Below are 23,188 nucleotides of genomic sequence, written 5' to 3'. Positions count from 1 at the left end.
GGTGCATGGGTTGTGGATGTGTAGCGGTCAGAGAGTAGGGGACCGCAGTGCAGGATTCAAGTACGGTACAGCAGACAATGAGGCTGAAGCAGAAACCGGCTTTATTAACCAACAGAGTATAATGGCCGGAGAATGATGTTAATAGAAATAACAGTTTACCTAGGTTTACAGCAAAGTTAACTGTAACGTGATACATAAAATGGCGCTCCCGCCAACCCACACACAGAAATACAAGCTACTCTGTTATATAGTCCTATCTGATTCCTGCTAGCCGGGACACGTTGCTGCAACATTCTGTCTAAGAGAACCTGCTCTAATCCCTACCACAGGTAAGCACCGGTGCACACTCACAGTTCTGTAGGTACAGCTGCTTTATCTCAGTCTCTGTGATGGTGGTTGCAGTCAGGTCTCTGGATCTCTCCCTTGCTGTCTACAGCTGCAGTCTCTTATGCACTGGTCTGGGTTTCTTTGCAGGTTGCTTATCTTGTTCTGTCACTTGGAGGTCACTGCAGTCTGGTCCCTTGCTCTGTTACTTGCTTGTTCTGGGATGTTCTCCTCTCTTTCTCAGGTTCTCAGCTGCAGCCTGTAGCATCACAGTTCAGCTCTGTCTCCTCTGGCAGGATCCTGTTGCTCAGTCCCTGGATCACACAGTCTATCTGCCCTTTCAAGGCCACTTTATCCAGACTCTTTCCTCAGCTCTGCACAGCCATAGAGAGCCGAACACCACACAGTCCCAAGGACTTCATGCTCCTCCTCCTCTCCAGAAAGATCTCTTCTCTTAAAGCAACAACAATAACTGTGTCTTATTCTCACTTACAACAGTGACATCTTTTGGCTGAAAGATGCATGACAGTCTGTGGGACTTTCTCAATAGAAGTACAGTGTAATGGAGTTTAGTCATTCAAGGGGCTGACCCCCTACAGATGTATGAACTGCAGGGGATTAAATCTCATACTGGGAATGATCTCTATATGTGAAGGGGCGGGGGGACTCCTGCATGACACATGCTGGGAGTTGTAGTCCCTGTTATGTGTGTATGCTAGTGTTTACAAACCAGTGTGCCTCCAGCTGTTGTAAAACTACAACTCCCAGCATGCCCTGATAGACTTTGGGCATGCTGGGAGTTGTAGATTTGCAACAGCTGGAGGCACACTGGTTGGGAAACACTGTTCTAGCCTATTCAGCATACACTTCATGTTACAACAGTGTTTCCCAACCAGTGTGCCTCCAGCTGTTGCAAAACTACAACTCCTAGCATTTCCAAAGGCTGTCAGGGCATGCTGGGAGTTGTAATTTTGCAACACCTGGAAGCACCCTGGTTGGGAAACACTAGTGTATGCCCAACAGAGGTGTGGTGAGCTACAACCACCAGGAGACTACAGACTGAAGACTCCTGAATGACACATGCTGGGAGTTGTAGTCCCTTTTGTGTGTGTATGCCAGTGTATCCCAACCAGGGCTGATTTATATTAGTGTTCTGTGTATAAGGGGGCCGACCCGGGAAAATAGTAGGATGGGTAAAGGGCGGAACAAAAAAAAAGGAGCCGCCCCAAACCAGCAAGGCATGTGGCATGCTGGGATTTGTAGTTTTCAGCACAGCAAGAAACAGGAAATAGAAGCAAACATAGGAAAACAAAGGGGGGATAAAAAGACAACAAAGAACGAAAATAGAGTTGCCTAAACAACACGAATAGAAATCAAACAAAACAAATAGGGTAAGTCAAAAACGGAAAAACACGTTGACCACCGGGGCTTTTTCCGTTTTTTCATTTTCAATTTTTCCTGCTTAACTTAAAAAAATTATAACTCTTTAAAATTTTCACCTAAAATTCTATATGATGACTTATTTTTTTGCATCACTAATTCTACTTTGTAATGACATTAGTCATTTTACCCAAAAATCTACTGTGAAACGGGGAAAAAAATCAATGTGCGACAAAATTTATGAAAAAACACTATTTTGTAAGTTTTGGGGGCTTCTGTTTTTACGCAGTACATTTTTCGGCAGAAATGACACCTTATCTTTATTCTGTAGGTCCATACGGTTAAAATGATACCCTACTTGTATAGGTTTGATTTTGTGTCACTTCCAAAAAAATGATGAATACATGCAGGAACATTTATACGTTTAAAATTGTCATCTTCTGACCCCTATAACTTTTTTATTTTTCTGTGTTCAGGGCGCTATGAGGGCTCATTTTTTGCGCTGTGATCAGTTTTTAGCGGTACCATTTTTGTTCTGATCAGACTTTTTGATCACTTTATTGTGGTATAAACGGTGATCAAAAATGCAATATTTTGGACTTTGTAATTTTTTTGCGCTTACGCCATTGAACGTGCGGTTTAAAAAGTGGTATATTTTTATAATTCAGACATTTCCGCACGCGGTGATACCACATATGTGTATTTTTATTTTTATTTACACTGTTTTATTTTGTTACTAGGAAATGCCGGATGATTCAAACTTTTAATTCAAAAGGGAATACCTGAAAGGGTTAACTTTTTTTTTACACTTTTTTTTGCAAGCTGATAGGTGCCATAGAGACCTATCAGCTTGCAATGGCTGATTTCATTCACAGACTGCTGCCTTGCCGTTGCATGGCAACAATCAGTGAAATTGGTGATTGAGTGCTCAAGCTTGGATCTCAGGCTTGAAGCATTCAATCAGTGATCGGACTGCAGGAAGGAAGGTAAGAGACCTTCCTCCTGTAGTACAGCTGTTTGGGATGCCGTGATTATACCGCGGCGATCCCGAACAGCTCCCTGAGCTAGCCAGGCACTTTCACTTTCGTTTTTAGCCGCGCGGCTCAAGGGTTTGAGCGCGCGGCTAAAGGGTTAATAGCGCGCGGCACCGTAATCGGTGCCGCGCGCTATTAGCGGCGGGTCCCGGCTTCACCATGACGCCGGGCCCGCCGCAATATGATGCGGGGTTACCGTGTAACCCCGCGTTATATCGCAGGACCGGGAGACTTGACGTAGCAGTACGTCATGTGTCCTTAAGGAGTTAAAGCAATAATTATTTTTTTTTATTTTTTTGGATAATCAATTACATTTTATTTACTTTTCTGTGATACATACAGTGAGCAAAAAAAGGATTTAGTCAGCCACCAATTGTGCAAGTTCTCCCACTTAAAAAGATGAGAGAGGCCTGTAATTTTCATCATTGGTATACCTCAACTGTGAGAGACATAATGAGAAAAATCCGTTAAATCATATTGTCTGATTTTTAAAGAATTTATTTGCAAATTATGGTGGAAAATAAGTATTTGGTCAATAACAAAAGGTCATCTCAATACTTTGTTATATTCCCTTTGTTGGCAATGACAGAGGTCAAATGTTTTCTGTAAGTCTTCACAAGGTTTTTACACACTGTTGCTGGTATTTTGGCCTATTCCTTCATGCAGATCTCCTCTAGAGCAGTGATGTTTTGGGGCTGTCGCTGGGCAACACGGACTTTCAACTCCCTCCAAAGGTTTTCTATGGGGTTGAGATCTGGAGACTGGCTAGGCTACTCCATGACCTTGAAATGCTTCTTACAAAGCAGCTCCTTCATTCCCCGGGCGGTGTGTTTGGGATCATTGTCATGGTGAAAGACCCAGCCACGTTTCATCTTCGATGCCCGTGAAAGGAGGTTTTCACTCAAAATGTCACAACATATGGCCATTCTTTCCTTTACATGGATCAGTTATCCTGGTCCCTTGGCAGATAGACAGCACCAAAGCATGATGTTTCTTCCAGTAGGTATGGTGTTAGTTATTTGGATGCAACTCAGCATTCTTTCTCCTCCCAATACGACAATTTGAGTTTTTATCAAAAAGTTCTACTTTGGTTTTATCTGACCATATGACATTCTCCCAATACTCTTCTGAATCATCCAAATGCTCTCTAGCAAACTTCAGATGGACCTGGACATGTACTGGCTTAAGCAGGGGGACACGTCTGGCACTGCATGATTTAAGTCCCTGATGACGTAGTGTGTTACTGATGGTAGCCTTTGTTACTTTGGTCCCAGCTCTCTGCAGGTCATTCACTAGGTCCCCCCATGTGGTTCTGGGATTTTTGCACACTGTGATCATTTTGACACCATGGGGTGAGATCTTGCGTGGAGCCAAAGATCGAGGAAGATTATCAGTGGTCATGTATGTCTTCAATTTTCTAATAATGGCTCCCACAGTTGATTTCTTCCCACAAAGCTGCTTGCCTATTGCAGATTCAGTCTTCCCAGCGTGGTGCAGGTCTACAATTTTGTTTCTGGTGTCCTTCGACAGCTCTTTGGTCTTGGCCATAGTGGAGTTTGGAGTGTGACTGTTGTGGATAGGTGTCTTTTATACTGATAGCAAGTTTAAACAGGTGCCATTAATACAGACAACCAGTGGAGGACAGAGGAGACTCTTAAAGAGGAAGTTACAGGTCTGTGAGAGCCAGAAATCTTGCTTCTTTGTAGGTGATCAAATAATTATAACACATGAGAAAGAAAAACCGTCCCACTCACCGCAGCTGGTGAACTTTAACTTCGTATATTTTTATTGAAGAACATCCAAAACGTGGCCTCATAAGCCGGACACAGGTACAGGCGTGCGGCGGGACGGTACAGAGACGCTCCTGGGCTAGCGGGTCCGCCTCGCACTCTCACGCACTTCACAGGCCCCTACTGACGTCAGGGTTAGAGGGTGTGTTTAAACAAATAACAAAACGGAAGCGTCTCTATAGACACCTGCACACAAATTACCAATATCACCCGAAATAACAATTAAAAAACATATACAAACTTGTTTAAAAACAACATCTCTCTAACAATAGAGACGAAAAGGATGGAATCATAATTATAAAAATACACTCATCTCATTTCGGTCATTAAGACCAATACGACCTGTTGCATTAAGCTATATGATCCAGTAGGATTACTTCCTTTGAAGCTGTAAGTCCTTATCTCCAAACTTTATTGCTTTTTCGACTATTTCAATTGCAGCAAATTGAAAGGCAATGGAACGACCATAATGTATTTCATTTATATGATGCAAAAATCTAGTTGCTCCCACCCCCGTTCGTAGGGAGCGAACATGCTCCCTAACCCGGTGAAAAAGTGGTCTGAGGGTCTTTCCAATGTAAAAGAACCCACATTCACAAATCAGGGCATATACTACATGCGTGGAGTGGCAAGTTGCTAACTGCCTAACTTGTATTATGCGGTCACCTAATTTTAGCGTGTGTCCTCTATGATTCAAGAGACAAAAGGAACAGGACCCACATGCATAATTACCTCTTCATTTGTCTTTTCCCAACCAGTCATCAATTGACATGTTTCTCTCTGTTTCTCCTTGTTGTTTCTTTTTTATGTAATTCTGCAAAGTCCTATTTCTCTTATAGGTTACTATTGTTTTTTTCTGTTTGAACCCTCTCAAATCTTCATCTCTCTCCAACATGTACCAGTATTTATTAATTGCCTGCTTTATAGTGCTGTTCATTTCAGTATTCTGAAAGGCAAAAATAAATCTATCACATTTTTTCCTTTTTTTCTTTTTTAATAGATCAGCTACTTTGTTGGCTTTTTCTCTCGCCTTATTCACTACAACAATCGGGTGCCCCCTTTGTAAAAAACGCTCCTTCAGTTCCTCTGCCTGCCGTTCATACTGAATAGAGTCATTGTTAAAGCGTTTGAGCCGCAAAAACTGGCTAAAGGGGATACTGTTTTTAGTGTGAATAGGGTGGGATGACTCATAATGCAGGAAGGAGTTCTTAGATATAGCCTTTCTAAAACCAGATGTGAAAACTCTATTCTCTCTAACCTCAATCTGCACATCGAGAAATTCAAGTGCCGATCCTCCAACATTGGATGTGAACCTCATGTTCACGTTATTTACATTATTGAGGTAGGAGACAAAATTTTCAAACTCTGTTTGTGAGCCCTCCCACACCATGATTATGTCGTCGACATAACAGTGAAAAGATTTGATGTGGCGCATAAAAGGATTACTTGAACAAAAAATATAATCGCTTTCAAAAATGGCCAAAAAAATATTTGCATAGCAGCACGAGATGGGTGTACCCATCGCCGTGCCGCTTAATTGTTTTTACAACTGATTATTGAACATTATTGTCTATTGACTAGCGGAGAGACGACAGTTAGTGCGGGGAGGACTGACACAGAGATGTTCTTTTCGTCTTGTGAGACGCAAGGTTCACTCCAAGCCATCAGCCTTAAAACTTTGGAGTTTAAATTATCCTCTCTAGCTGAGGAGGTTCGACTTTATTGGACAGTAAATTCTTTCCAGGCCTTTGCTGAAAAAAATCGCACGCCGCGAGGCCTGCGGGTGTACTAGAATCCCTCCCAGTTTCTGGACGATAATGACTTTTTACAAGCTTGGGATGAACCGAATGTCCAACATTCTTTGCGGCTGCAAGAACTTGTACTGGCCAAAGATAAAAATGAATATGAGAAAACAACTATGGAATTGTGCCAAGCTAAGAGCGAATTACGGAAACGTTTATCAGAGTCACAATATAACACCTTCACACAAAATCTGGAGAAGAAATTCGCCAGTATGCAAGCCGTGATCATCAGGAATAAGAATGATTTTGATGCCCATAAAATCTTCACCCATAATAAGAATTGCCAACAGAGACAAAGGAAACGTAATAAGCATAACTACACGGGGAACAAAGGGAATAAGAAAAGAAACAAAACAACAGACTATATGACAATGAGTCGAGCGGTTAGGAGGATCCGGCTCATGGAGTGAACAAACCCCGACAGAATGAATCAACGGGAGGCCCTTTAGGAGGAACCGAGTCAGGAGAGGACAGAGGTCAAAAAAGACAACCGGTGAAGAGAATAACTGTGATGTGGTGACAATAGAGATTAATGACATTGTGACCAATCTAACAGACATACATTTAAGTCAGGACTGCCTAGCTGCAATGAGCAGAGGACTTAATTTCGGCCTTACGGAAAAATTAAATTTTTCAAAATTTAAGATAGATTTTTTTAAGGGTGTTAGGAAGGTGAATTTAACCTGTTGGGGACGAAGGGCGTATGCATATGCCCTTGCGTCCTGGTACTTAAGGACGAAGGGCGTATCCATACGCCCGTGGGAATTTCGGTCCTCGCCGCGCGCCGGGGACCGGGCCGGGGTGACTGCTGATATCTATCAGCAGGCACCCCGTGCAAATCCCAGCTGTTTGCTGTTTGGGCATGTTGGAATATGTAGTTTTGCAACAGCTGGAGGGCTGCAGTTTGAGACCACTATATAGTGGTCTCTAAACTGTATCCCTCCAAATCTTGCAAAACTACAACTCCTAGCATGCTCAAACAGCTCTTTGTTGTCTGGACATGCTGGGATTTGTAGTTTTGCAACATCTGAAGGGTCACAGTTTGGAAATCACTGGGCAGTGGTCTATAAACTGTAGCCCTCCAGATGTTGCAAAACTGCAAATCCCAGCATGCTGAAACAGCAAACAGCTGTCTCGGCATGCAGGGAGTTGTAGTTGCGTAACCTCCAGCTGTTGCATAACTACATCTCCCAGCATGCCCTTCGGCAATTAGTACATGCTGGGAGTTGTAGTTTTGCAACAGCGGGAGGCACACTGGTTGGAAAATACTGTTAGGTAACAGAACCTAACTAAAGGTTTTCCAACCAGTGTGTCTCCAGCTGTTGCAAAACTACAACTCCCAGCATGCACGGTATGTCAGTACATGCTGGGAGTTGTAGTTTTGCAACCGCTGGAGGCACACTGGTTGGAAAATACTGTTAGGTAACAGAACCTAACTGAAGGTTTTCTAACCAGTGTGCCTCCAGCTGTTGCAAAAGTACAACTCCCAGCATGCACGGTATGTCAGTACATGCTGGAAGTTGTAGTTTTGCAACAGCTGGAGGCACACTGGTTGGAAAATACTGTTAGGTAACAGAACCTAACTGAAGGTTTTCCAACCAGTGTGCTTCCAGCTGTTGCAAAAGTACAACTCCCAGCATGCACTGTCAGTGCACGCTGGAAGTTGTGGTTTGGAAACAGCTGGAGGTTTGTCCCCCCATGTGAACGTACAGGGTACATTCACATGGGCAAGTTTACAGTAAGTTTCCTGCTTCAAGTTTGGTCTGCAGCAAATTTTTTACCGCAGCGCAAACTCCTAGCGGGAAACTCACCGTAACCCGCCAGTGCGAATGTACCCTAAAAACACTACACTACACTACCACATAATAAAGAGTAAAACACTACATATAAACCCCCTTACACTGTCCCCCCCCCCCCCCCAATAAAAATGAAAACGTATTGTACGGCAGGGTTTCCAAAACGGAGCCTCCAGCTGTTGCAAAACAACAACTCCCAGCATTTCTGGACAGCCACTGACTGTCCAGGCATTCTAGGAGTTAAGCAACAGCTGGAAGCACCCTGTTTGGGAATCACTGGCGTAGAATACCCCTATGTCCACCCCTATGCAATTCCTAATTTAGTCCTCAAATGCGCATGGCGCTCTCTCACTTCAGAACCCAGTCGTATTTCAAGGAAACAGTTTAGGGCCACATATGGGGAATTCCGTAATCGGGAGAAATTGCACTACAAATTTTGGGGGGCTTTTTCTCCTTTTACCCCTTATGAAAAGGAAAAGTTGGGGGTTACACCAGCCTGTTAGTGTAAAAAAAAAAAAATGTTTATACTAACATGCTTGTGTTGCCCCATACTTTTTATTCTCACAAGCAGTAAAAGGAAAAAAAGCCCCCCAAAATTAGTAACGCAATTTCTCCTGAGTGCGGAATTACCCCATATGTGGGCGTAAAACGCTTTGCGGGCGCACAACAAGGCTCAGGAGTGAGAGCGCACCATGTATATTTGAGGCCTAAATTCATGATTTGCACAAGGGTGGCTGATTTTACAGTGGTTCTGACATAAACACAAAAACATAAATACCCACATGTGACCCCATTTTTGAAACTGCACCCCCCATGGAACGTAACAAGGGGTATAGTGAGAATTTACACCCCACAGGTGTTTGACGAATTTTCATTAAAGTTTGATGGGAAAATTAAAAAAAAAAATGTTTTCACTAAAATGCTGGTGTTACCCTAAATTTTTCATTTTCACAAGGGAAAATAGGAAAAAAGCCCCCCAAAATTTGTAACCCCATTTCCTCTGAGTCAGAACATACCCCATATGTGGATGTAAAGTGCTCTATGGGTGCACTACAATACTCAGAAGAGAAGGAGCGCCTTTGGGATTTTGAAGAGAAAATGTGTCCGGAATTGAAGGCCACATGAGTTTACAAAGCCCCCATAGAGCCAGAACAATGGACCCCCCCACATTTGACCCCATTTTGGAAACTACACCCCACGTGTAATATAATAAGGGGTACAGTGAGCATTTACGCCCCACATGTGTCTGACAGATTTTTGGAACAGTGGTCCGTGAAAATGAAAAATTTTATTTTTCATTTGCACAGTCCACTGTTCCAAAGAACGCCAGTGGGGTGTAAATACTCACTGCACCCCTTATTAAATTCTGTGAGGGGTGTAGTTTCCAAAATGGGGTCACATGTGGGGGGGTCCACTGTTCTGGCACCACAGGGGGCTTTGTAAACGCACATGGCCCCTACCATTCCAAACGAATTCTCTTTCCAAAAGCTCAATGGTGCTCCTCCTCTTCTGAGCATTGTATTTCGCCCGCAGAGCATTTTACGTCCTAACATGGGGTATTTCCATACTCAGAAGAGAAGGGGTTACAAATTTTGGGGGGCATCCTTTCCCATAACCCTTTGTAAAAATGGTAAATTTGGGGAAGAAACTGCACTTTAGTGAAAATTTTTTTTTTTTCATTTACACATCCGATTTTAACGAAAAGTCGTCAAACACCTGCGGGGTCTTAAGGCTCACTGGACCCCTTTTTACGTGCCTTGAGGGGTGTAGTTTCCAAAATGGTATGCCATGTGGGGTTTTCTGTTGTTCTGGCACCATAGGGGCTTCCGAAATGTGACATGCCCCCCAAAAACCATTTCAGCAAAATTCACTCTCCAAAATCCCATTGTTGCTCCTTCCCTTCTGAGCCCTCTACTGCACCCGCCGAACACTTGACATACACATATGAGGTATTTCCTTACTCAAGAGAAATTGGGTTACAAATTTTTGGAGGCTTTTTCTCCTATTACCACTTTTAAAAATTCAAAAACTGGGTCTACATGATCATGCGAGTGTAAAAAATGAAGATTTTGAATTTTCTCCTTCACTTTGCTGCTATTCCTATGAAACACCTAAAGGGTTAACAAACTTACTGAATGTCATTTTGTATACTTTGAGGGGTGCAGTTTATATAATTGGGTCATTTGTGGGGTATTTCTAATAGGAAGGCTCTTCAAATCCCCTTCAAACCTGAACTGGTCCCTGAAAAATTTCGATTTTGAAAATTTTGTGAAAAATTGGAAAATTGCTGCTGAACTTTGAAGCCCTCTGATGTCTTCCAAAAGTAAAAACATCTCAACTTTATGATACAAATATAAAGTAGACATATTGTATTTGTGAATCAATATATAATTTATTTGGTATGTCTATTTTCCTTACAAGCAGAGAGCTTCAAAGTTAGAAAATGCTAACTTTTCAAATTTTTTACCAAGAAAAGATGCAAGTATCGACAAAAATTTACCACTACCATAAAGTAGAATATGTCACGTAATCAAATTTATAAGTAAAAGCATCCCAGAGTTATTAATGCTTAAAGTGACAGTGGTCAGATTTGCAAAAAATGCTCCCGTCCTTAGGGTTATAATGGGCTCCGTCCCCAAGGAAAAATAATAAAGGTTTACCCGTTAATGAAAGAAGAGAGGGGGAAGTCAGGTGTGGCCTTAGTGCTTTAGGATTTAGACCTGTAGCCGAATTTTCGGACTACGAGAATCAATGTGTGGTGGATTTAGCAGGCCTCTCAGATGCCCCATGTGAGGAACATAGTACTGAGGATAGCCCAGAGGTTTTTTCCGGTGGGAACCCTTCTCTCTTTAATCCCCCAATTGTACTTGGTAGCCCTGTTGATTTATTTTATAAGGCTGTCTGTAGTGAAGTTAGAGCTTTGATCTACCCTTCTATCCGACCGAACCTCCCCTGGAAAAAGAAAAAGGCTCTTGATGAGCTATTAAGCAGAGAAGATATTGTTATTTCTAAAGCTGACAAGGGGGGCTCGGTCGTGGTCTGGTGGAAGGAGGATTATATGCAGGAGGTGCATAGGCAGCTAAATGATACCCAGACATATGCAAAACTGCCACGTGATCCCATAGGTAAAACCTTAGAGAAACTAAGGACATTGTTACTGAGACATTCCTATTCTAGAGTCCTTACAGTTAAGACCGCTGAACGCTTACTACCATCAAATCCGAGTAAGCCTTACTGGTGATCCTCCCCACTATCCCTTCATATTTAAAAGACACAGGGGATATTCTTAATTTTTTTAGACCATTTTTGCTGGCAGGATGGGTTTGCACTGGTGAAAATCGACGTTGAGAGCCTGTATACTCACATTCCTCACAATGAGGGTATACAGGCTCTCCGTTGTTTTTTGAGTTATACAGATAAGACTCCGGAGTTTGTTAATTTTGTCATTGACTCGGTTGAATTCATCCTTACCAATAACCATTTTGTGTTCAATAATCAGTGGTACAAACAATTAAGCGGCACAGCGATGGGTAAGCCCATTTTGTGCTGCTATGCAAATATTTTTTGGGCCATTTTTCAAAGCGATTATATTTTTTGTTCAAGTAATCCTTTTTTGCGCCACATCAAATCTTTTCACCGTTATGTCGACGACATAATCATGGTGTGGGAGGGCTCACAAACAGAGTTTGAAAATGTTGTCTCCTACCTTAATAATGTAAATAACGTGAACATGAGGTTCACATCCAAACACGTCAATTGATGACTGGTTGGGAAAAGACAAACTAAGAAGTAATTATGCATGTGGGTCCTGTTCCTTTTGTCTCTTGAATCATAGAGGACACACGCTAAAATTAGGTGACTGCATAATACAAGTTAGGCAGTTAGTAACTTGCCACTCCACGCATGTAGTATATGCCCTGATTTGTGAATGTGGGTTCTTTTACATTGGAAAGACCATCAGACCACTTTTTCACCGGGTTAGGGAGCATGTTCGCTCGCTACGAACAGGGGTTGGAGCAACTAGATTTTTGCATCATATTAATGAAATACATGATGGTCGTTCCAATGTCTTTAAATTTGCTGCAATTGAAATAGTCGAAAAAGCAATAAAGTTTGGAGATAAGGACTTACAGCTTCAAGGGAAGGAATCCTACTGTGGCTCAAACACATTAACAATGACTCTATTCAGTATGAACGGCAGGCAGAGGAACTGAAGGAGCGTTTTTTACAAAGGGGGTACCCGATTGATGTAGTGAATAAGGCGAGAGAAAAAGCCAACAAAGTACCTAGAGCTGATCTATTAAAAAAGAAAAAAAGGAAAAAATTAGATAGATTTATTTTTGCCTTTCAGAATACTAAAATGAACAGCACTATAAAGCAGGCAATTAATAAATACTGGTACATGTTGGAGAGAGATTAATGCAACAGGTCCTATTGGTCTTAATGACCAAAATGAGATGAGTGTATTTTTATAATTATGATTCCATCCTTTGCGTCTCTTAATTGTTAGAGAGATGTTGTTTTTAAACAAGTTTGTATACGTTTTTAATTGTTATTTCTTGTCACTATGTTTCGGGTGATATTGGTAATTTGTGTACAGGTGTCTATGAAGACGCTTCCGTTTTGTTACTTGTTTAAATACACCCTCTAATCCTGACGTCAGTAGGGGCCTGTGAAGCGCATGAGAGTGCGAGGCGGACCTGCTAGCCCGAGAGCGTCTCTGTTTGTACCGCCCCCCCACACGCCTGTACCTGTGTCCGGCTTATGAGGCCATGTTTTAGATGATCTTCCATAAAGATATACAAAGTTAAAGTTCACCTGCTGTGGTGAGTGCGCCGGTTTTTCTTTCACATGTGTTGCAATTGATGTTTGGACATTTTTACCGACTGGCACCACCCATGAACAGGACATACTGTCTTTGACGTTACCGCTATATAATTGCTAGAGGGTTTGACTTTTGACGGTACAGCAGTTGTGCCCTACCACTCTCTGCATGGACTGATCAAATAATTATTTTACCAAGGAATTTACCAATTAATTAATTAGAAATCCTTCAATGGTATTTCCTTTGTTCTTTCCCCCCATTCTGTCTCTCATAGTTGAAGTGTACCTATGATGAAAATTAAAGGCTTCTCTGAACTTGAACAATTGGTGGCTGACTAAATATTTTTTTTCCCCCACTGTAGGTGTTTATTTTGTGTCATTTTTATATTAGTATATTTTTGTGATATTGGGGAAAGTTAAAAAGAGGAAATAAGTATATATATATATATATATATATATATATATATATATATATATTTTTTATTTTTTTTTTCTTCTAAAGAGACTGTGTCTCCTTTCTGTTATTGTCCTCTTAAAATATTTTCCCATATAGTCATGAAAGACCTGGATGACCTATGGGAAGCATTTTTACATCACAGTTGTGTAGTATTGCTTATGTTGCCTTTCTTACTGCATATGACATTTTCGACCCAGTTACATTATTATACATTATTATATATCCCTTAACACTCATTGCAAATCAGAGTCTGCTAAAACCCGGCAGCTCCTGCAGATGTCCAGCATCTAGCAATAATGTGATCGCTAGGAATCTGGAAGTGTCTTAGCCACTTCATGGAATACATATATATATATATATATATATATATATATATACTAGCTGAGTACCCGGCACTGCCCAGTTTTTCCTTCCTAATCCTTGTTGGTGAGGAAAATAAACAAAAGAGGAGGCTTTTGACTTCATATCCTGTCCTCATATATTGTTGTCATATCCCAACCCCATATCATATCCAGACCTCCTATGCCGACCTCCTATCCCAACCTCCTATCCTGTCCTCCAATCTCGCCTTCCTATCCCATCCTCCTATCTCGACCTTCTAACTCGACCTCCTGTCCCGACCTCCTATTCTGTCCTCCTATCCCGTCCTCCTATCCCTTCCTCCTATCCTGTCCTTCTATCCCGTCTTCCTATCCCGTCCTCCTATCTCGACCTCCAATACCGACCTCCTATACCGACATCCTATCTTGACCTCCTATCCCGACTTCCTATTCCGTCCCCCTATCCTGTCCTCCTATCCCATCCTCCTTTCCCTTCCTCCTATTTTGACCTCCTATCTCGACCTCCTATTTCAACCTCCTATCCCATCCTCCTATCCCGACCTCCTATCTCGACCTTCTTTCCCGACCTCCTATCCCGATCTCCTATCTCGACATCCTATCCCGACCTCCTATCTCGACCTCCTATCCTGACATATCCCGACCTCCTATCCCGTCCTCCTATCCCGACCTCCTATCATACATTTTCCATTGATTTGCATGGGACTTTAAACAAAAGCCCCAACCCTCACAAATGGGGGGAGTTAAGGGTTAAATTATCTATCCTATATTTTAAGTGGACATATAAGTAACATGTGAACAAGTATTATCAAAATATCTCCAGCCGTTTGGAAGCATATTTCCCATAGACTTGTTTGGGACTTTAAACAAAAACCCTGACCCTGGCAAATGGGGTGAGTAATGGTTAAATTACCTATCCTATGTTCATTGTTGACATATAGGTAACATGTGTGCCAAACTTCATGTGAAAATCTTTAGCCCTTCCAAAATTAGGGACCTATGGATGGAGGGTTAATTTCAAGACTTTATTATAGGGTGGGCCATTTATATGGATATACCTTAATAAAATGGGAATGGTTTGTGATATTAACTTCCTGTTTGTGGCACATTAGTATATGTGAGGGGGGAAACTTTTCAAGATGGGTGGTGATCATGGCGGCCATTTTGAAGTTGGCCATTTTGAATCCATTGGCTTTGCAGTGATCTGTGTAAAAGATCAGTGTGTGTAATGTTATTGCCCCCTATGGGAGCTATAACACTGCAAAAAAAAGTTTAAAAAAAGTTAATAATGATCATTTAACCCTTAACCTAATAAAAGTTTGAATCACCCCTCTTTTCCCATAAAAAAAAACCTGTGTAAATAAAAATAAACATATGTGGTATTGCTGCATGTGTAAATGTCCAAACTATAAAAAGATATTGTTAATTAAACCGCGTGGTCAATGGCGTATGCGCAAAAGAATTCCAAAGTCCAAAATAGCTTATTTTTGGTCATTTTTTAATACCATAAATAAATTATTAAAAAGCAATCCAAAAGTTTGATTAAAACAAAATGGTACTGCTAAAAACTTCAGCTCATGGTGCAAAAAATGAGTCCTCATACCGCCCTGTATGTGGAACAATAAAAAAGTTATAGGGGTCAGAAGAGGACAGTTTTAAACGTATACATTTTCCTGCATGTAGTTATGATTTTTTTCAGAAGTAATACAAAATAAAACCTATATAAGTAGGATATAATTTTAACCGTATGGATCTACAGAACAAAGATAAGGTGTCATTTTTACTAAAAAATGTACTGCGCAGAAACGGAACCCCCCAAAATGAACAAAATGGCATTTTTTCTTCCATTTTGTCACACAATGATTTTTTAATTTTTTTCACTTCGTTGTAGATTTTTGAGTGAAATGACTGATATCATTACAAAGTAGATAGAATTGGTGGTGCAAAAAATAAGCCATCATATGGATTTTTAGGTGCAAAAGTGAAAGTGTTATTATTTTTAGAACGTGATGAGGAAAAAACGAAAATGCAAAAATTGAAAAACCCTCCAAGTTGTCCAAGTTTACAGATCAGTTTTTGCTGCAATTTTGCTCAATCGTTGCAATAAAAAATTTAATGAAATAAAAAATAAATGTGAGGCTGGGTTCACACCACGTTTTCAGCCATACAGGACCGCATACGGCTGGGGAAGCTAAAGCCGATCGCTCCCGTATCCCTGCTGTATGCCGCCCATATGTAATTCATTCATTTCGTGGACCACGGTTTTAGGTCCGGTGGAAAACTACAGACAGGGCAAAAATGAGCTGACCAAAGTCAGTGTTTCACTCTGGTCATCTCATTGAAATGAATTACATATGCGCGGCTTACGGCAGGGATACAGGAGTGCCCGGTTTTACCTCCCCCCAACTGTATGCGGTCCCGTATGGCTGAAAACGTGATGTGAACCCAGCCTCATTTGAACGTGATGCTTAACCATACATCACACTTAGTTTACCTTAGTTTACCATATTTTGGTGCATTCTGTACAATATATTAGATTTGGTTCAGAGTACTATATATTAAAGCATGAGCATTTAATTGTCTCTAGAGCATTGTAGTAAAACACTGTATGTCAAACCTTCCCAGTAACTGCCTGCATAATTCAATGGAGCTTCTTACACCACCCACCGTTTTAGAATCTTCTTCACTTAGCAACGGATACTGCTAGTGCAATGGAGTGTGAGCCAAGATTTAGACTGTAGTCAAAATTTAGAAAGTATCTGAAATATGTCACTGTAAAAGGCCAGAAAAATCGTAAGGTAATTGTACTGTGTTTTCACTGTTCAGCTTTCACCAGTGAAGCCAAGGAAATAAATTTTAATTGCTGTAGACAGTCGAAGCTGTCAGTCTACTTGAGCATGTCGGAGGCAGCTTTGGCTACATCAGTAACCTAATTACAGAAAGCCTGGCTCTTCACCAATATTTTAACACTTGATTTATTTCCTGTTCAAGTTGCTCAATAGAGCTAGAGTTAATTGGTTTTCTGAATGAGTGTTAAAATATAAGGATCCTGCTTCATTAAAGGAAAGCTTCAGTTATTTAGCTTCACTGACTTTAAGGTCTGTTCACAACTAAAAATTAGCAGCGGCAGTCTCGTGTATCAACCATCAAAGGTAAAAAGGTGATTTTCTACAGTGTGGATGCATATTACTGAAATAGAAACATTGGAATTCTAGAGAAGGTATTGGTATCAAATTATATTTTTTGAACAAGCACAGTGACTGGTCAGCAGTCGGAAAGCAGACTGCAGACTTCTATAAAGTAAAGTAAAGAGTAGAGTAAAGAATCTATAGAAAGAATAAAATAGAAACTTCTGTGGTAGTGTGTCAGATTGGCAGGGGTTTGAACAAAAATGTTCAGAGTAAATTATAACTATACAGTGGGGATCAAAAGATTGGGCACCCCAGGTAAAAATTTGTATTAATGTGCATAAAGAATCCAATGAAAGATGGAAAAATCTCCAAAAGGCATTAAATTACAGATTAGACATTCCTATAATATGTCAACAAAAGTTAGATTTTATTTCCATCATTTACACTTTCAAAATAACAGAAAACAAAAAAATGGCATCTGAAAAAGTTTGGGCACCCTGCAAAGTTAATATTTTGCACTGCCCCCTTTGGCAAGTATCACAGCTTGTAAATGCTTTTTGTAACCAGCCAGGACTCTTTCAATTCTTGCTTGAGGTATCTTTGCCCATTCTTCCTTACAAAAGTCTTCCAGTTCTTTGAGATCTCTGGGCTGTCTGTCACGCACTGCTCTATTAAGGTCTATCCATAGATTTTCAATTTTGTTGAGGTCAGGAGATTGTGAAGGCCATGGCAAAACCTTCAGTTTACGCCTCTTGATGTAATCCCCCGTGGATTTCGAGGTGTGTTTAGGATCATTATCCATTTGTACAAGCCATCCTCTCTTTAACTTCAGCTTTTTCACAGATGGCATCAAGTTAGCATCCAAAATTTGCTGAAATTTTATTCCCTGTGCCACTGGCTGCAATACAACCCCAAAGCATGATTGATCCACCCCCATGCTTAACAGTTGGACAGAGGTTATTTTCATTAAATTCTGTTCCCCTTCTTCTCCAAACGTACCTTTGCTCATTCCGGCCAAAAAGTTCAATTCTTCGGTCCACAGAACTTGTTTCCAAAAGGCATCAGGCTTGTCTATATGTTCATTTGCAAAGTTCAAACGCTGATTTTTGTTGTGAGGACGTAGAAGAGGTTTTCTTCTGATGACTCTTCCATGAAGACCATATTTGTACAAGTATCTCTTTATAGTGGAATAGTTTACCACAACTCCAGTGTCTGCCAGATCTTTCTGGAGAGATTGTGCAGTCAAACATGGGTTTTGAATTGTTTTCCTCACAATCCTGCGAGCTGTTCTGTCTGATATTTTTCTTGATCTTCCAGATCTTGCTTTAACTTCCACTGTTCCTGGTGACTGCCATTTCTTAATAACATTCCGAACAGAGTATATTGACATCTGAAAATGTTTTGCTATCTTCTTTTAGCCTTCTCCAGCTTTGTGAGCATCAACTATTTTCAGTTTCAGATTTCTAGACAACTGCTTAGAAGAACCCATGGTGCTGATTGTTGGGGCAAGGTCAGATGAGTCTGGGCATTTAAAACCTTTGAGATTGACGTCACCTGGTCTTCCCAGATGATGATTGAGAACAATCCATGACACTGGCAGGTCTCAGCTTTACAAAGGGGGCAGTGCATGCTATAAATTCTGCAGGGTGTCCAAACTTTTGCAGATGCCATTTTTTTTGTTTTCTGTTATTTTGAAAGTGTAAATTATGGAAATAAAATCAAACTTTTGTTGACATATTATAAGAATGTCTAATCTGTAATTTGATGCCTTTTGGAGATTTTTCCATCTTTCCTTGGCTTCTTTATGCACATTAATACAAATTCTTACCTGGGGTGCCCAAACTTTTGATCCCCACTGTAACTATGTTTAATTTTTAAATTACAGTTGAAGTCATCAGTTTATATAGAACTAGCTGAGGACCGGCATTACCCGGTTTTTCCTTCCTCATCCTTGTTGGGGAGGAAAATTAGCAAGGGAAGAAGCTTTTGACTTCATATCCCATCCTCATATATTGTTGTCATATCCCAACCCCATATCCCGTCCCCATATTCCGTCCTCATATCTCAACCTCATATCCCGACCTCATATCTCGACCTCATATCCCGTTGTCATATCCCGACCTCATATCCCATCTTCATATCCCATCCTCATATCCCATCCTCATATCCTGACCTCTTATCTGGACCTCCTATCAGTCCTCATATCCCGTCCTCATATCTCGACCTCATATCCCGACCTCCTATCCCATCATCATATCCTATCCTCATAACCTGTTCTCATATCTCAACCTCATATCCCGACCTCCTATCCAGACTTCCTATCCCGTCCTCATATCTCGACCTGCTATATCAACCTCATATCCCATTCTCATATCCTGACGTCCTATTCCGTCCTCATATCTCAACCTCATATCCCATCCTCTTATCCCGACCTCCTATCTCGACCTCATTTCCCGTCCTCATATCTCGACCTCATATCCCGTCCTCATATCTCAACCTCATATCCTCTCCTCCTATCCCGTCCTCATATCCCGACCTCCTATCTCGACCTCATATCCCATCCTCATATCCCGACCTCATATCCTGTTTTCATATCCCGTCCTCATATCTCGACCTCCTATCCTGTCCTCATATCTCAACCTCATATCTTGACCTCCTATCCCATCCTCATATCCCATCCTCATATGCCATCCTCATATCTCGACCTCATATCCCGACCTCCTATCCCGTCCTCCTATCCCGTCCTCTTATCCCGACCTCATATCCTGTTCTCATATCTCGTCCTCATATCCTGACCTCATATCTCAACCTCCTATCCTGTGCTCATATCTCAACCTCAATTTCTTGACCTCCTATCCCATCCTCATATCCCATCCTTATATGCCATCCTCATATCTCGACCTCATATCCCAACCTCATAGACTTGTATGGGACTTTATACAAAAACCCTGACAATGGCAAATAGGGGTGAGTAAGGGTTAAATAACATATCCTATGTTTGTTGTTGACATATAAGTAACATGTGTGCCAAATTTCATGTTAATATCTTCAGCTGTTTGGACGTGATGCTGGAACATACACACACACATACACACACACATTGAGTTTTATATATAGACTAGATGAGTACCTGGCGTTTCTCAGTTTTTCCTTCCTAATCCTTGTTGGGGAGGAGAAAAAATAGAGAAGGAAGCTTTTGACTTCATATCCCGTTCTCATATATTGTTGTCATATCCCAACCCCATATCCCGTCCTCATATCCCGACCTCCTATCCAGACCTCCTATCCTGTCCTCCTATCCCGTCCTATCTCGACCTCCAATCCTGATCTCCTATCCTGATCTCCTATCCCGACCTTCTATCCCAACCTCCTATCCCGACCTCCTATCTCGACCCCCTATCCTGACCTCCTATCTCGTCCTCCTATCCCGTCCTCCTATCTCGACCACCTATCCCAACCTCCTATCCCGACCTCCTATCCTGATCTCTTATCTTGACCTCCTATGCCGTCCTCCTATCCTGACCTCCTATCCCAACCACCTATTCCGTCCTCATATCCCGTCCTCATATCCCATCCTCATATCCCATCCATCTATCTTGACCTCCTATCTCGACCTCCTATCTTGACCTCCTATCCCGACCTCCTATCCCAACCTCCTATCCTGCCCTCCTTTCCCGTCCTCCTAACTCGACCTCCTATCTCGACCTTCTATCCTGACCTCCTATCCCGGCCTCCTATCCCGACCTCATATCCCAACCTCCTATCCCGACCTCCTATCTCGACCTCCTATCCCGACCTCCTATCCCTTTCTTCATTCCCGTCCTCATGTCTCAACCTCCTATCTCAACCTCCTATCTCGACCTCCTATCCCGACCTACTATCTCGACCTCCTATCCTGATCTATAATATGTTTACCAGGTATTGAAATATCTCCAGCCGTACGGAAGTTATGTAAGAAAATAAATTTCCCATTGATTTGCATGGGACTTTAAACAAAAACCCTGACCCTCAAAAATGGGGGTAATTAAGGGTTAAATTAACCATCCTATATGTTAAGTGGACATATAAGTAACATGTGACCAAGTATTATCGAAATATCTCCAGCCATTTGAAAGTTATGCAGTAACATATATTTCCGATAGACTTATGTGGGACTTTAAACAAAAACCCCGACCCTGGCAAATGGGAGTGAGTAAGGGTTAAATTACCTATCCTATGTTTGTTGTTGACATATAAGTAACATGTGTGCCAAGTTTCATGTTAATATCTTTAGCCGTTTGGACGTGATGCTGGAACATACACACACACATACACACACACACACACACAACACATCGAGTTTTATATATATAGACTAGCTGAGTGACCGGCATTGCCTGGTTTTTCCTTCCTAATCCTTGTTGGGGAAGAAAATAAACAAAGGAGGAAGCTTTTGATTTCATATCCAGTCCTCATACATTGTTGTCATAGCCCAACCTCATATCCTGTGCTCCTATCCAGACCTCCTATTCCGCCCTCCTATCCTGTCCTCCTATCATGACCTCCTATCCCGACCTCCTATCTCGACCTCCTATCTTGACCTCCTATCTCGACCTCCTATCCCATCCTACTATGCCGTCCTCCTATCCCGTCCTCCTATCCTGTCCTCCAATCCCGACCTCCTATCCCGTCCTCCTATCCCGACCTCCTATACCGACCTCCTATCCCATCCTCCTATCTCGACCTCCTATCCCGAACTCCTATTTTGACTTCCTATCCCGACCTCCTATCGCAGCCTCCTATCCCGTCCTCCTATCCTGTCCTCCTATCCCGACCTCCTATCCGTCCTCCTATCCCGACCTCCTATCCCATCCTCCTATCCCGACCTCCTATCCCATCCTCCTATCCCGACCTCCTATCCCGACCTCCTATCCCGACCTCCTATCCTGTCCTCCTATCCCGACCTCCTATCCTGACCTCCTATTTTGACCTCCTATCCCAACCTCCTATCCCAACCTCCTATCCCGACCTCCTATCTTGACCTCCTATCTCGACCTCCTATCCCAACCTCCTATCCCGACCTCCTATCTCGACCTCCTATCCCAACCTCCTATCCTGACCTCCTATCCTGTCGTCCTTTCCCGTCCTCATATCTCGACCTCCTATCCCGACCTCCTATCCTGACCTCATATCCCGTCCTCATATCCCATTGTCATATCCCGTCCTCCTTTCTCGACCTCCTATCCAGACCCATAATATGTGTACCAGGTATTGAAATATCTCCAGCCGTACGGAAGTTATGTGGGAACATACATTTCTCATTGATTTGCCTGGGACTTTAAACAAAAACCCTGACCCTCACAAATGGGGGTAGTTAAGGGTTAATTTAACTATTCTATATTGTAAGTGGACATATAAGAGTAACATGTGACCAAGTATTATCGAAATATCTCCAGCCGTTTGGAAGTTATGCAGTAACATATTTCCAATTGACTTGTATGAGACTTTAAACAAAAACCACGCCCTTGGCAAATGGGGGTGAGTAAGGGTTAAATGACCTATACCAATGTTTGTTGTTGACATATAAGTAACATGTGTGCCACGTTTCATGTTAATATCTTTAGCCGTTTGGACCTGATGCTGGAACATAAACACAAAAACACACATACACACACACATTGAATTTAGATATATGGATTAAGTTATAGTCATTGCAAAACCCCCATCCCACCTGTATTATAATAATCAGCATTTTCAGCCTGCTGGAGGAGCACAGCACCACCTCTGAGGCAGACAGGGGCAATAACTAAGGTCAGCTCTTTCCAACATCATGACATCCCGCCCCTCCATACATCGGGAGGAGCCAATGAGCAGGGTCAAGGGGCGGCAAAACTAGCTTTCACCTAGGGTGGCAAAAATCCTTGCACCAGCCTGATACTACTGACCACCTAGCTGTGTACTTTTGTTTGATTGTATTTGATGCCTAGTGGAGCTTAACTTGTCTTGTTAATAACATGAGTAACATTCAACTGAAAAGCCATGTTATTGGCTAATGGATACTTGATGACACCTCACAGTGAAGACAATCTAATGTAAAGGAATTAAAGCACTGTTGGATCATTATGAGCAGGGACATCTGAAATGAGAACATACCTTTGGCAAGGATAAGTCATAATCCATCAGGTGATCGGATAAGGCTACTTTGATTAGGACCAGAGCAACAGCTATTCAATTCTTTAGTTAAACAGGGAGCAGACATCAGAAACAAATGTGTCCTTAATTTATTTAGTTGCATTAATGGAATCCCATTCAGCGCCGTCATTTTAATTGTCA

At 41.8% G+C, this 23,188-nt stretch overlaps 1 protein-coding gene across 4 annotated transcripts in view; it reads left to right on the top strand.

Moving 5' to 3' along the window:
- The window catches only part of KHDRBS2 (KH RNA binding domain containing, signal transduction associated 2), a 495,176-nt gene that overhangs the window by 300,092 nt on the left and 171,896 nt on the right, over window positions 1–23,188 (top strand). The window lies entirely within an intron of this gene.

Source organism: Hyla sarda, chromosome 3 (assembly GCF_029499605.1).
Source record: "Hyla sarda isolate aHylSar1 chromosome 3, aHylSar1.hap1, whole genome shotgun sequence".
Taxonomy (NCBI): domain Eukaryota; kingdom Metazoa; phylum Chordata; class Amphibia; order Anura; family Hylidae; genus Hyla; species Hyla sarda.
The sequence above is the reverse complement of the archived record's forward strand: the minus strand, read 5'-3'. Positions and strand labels throughout refer to the sequence as shown.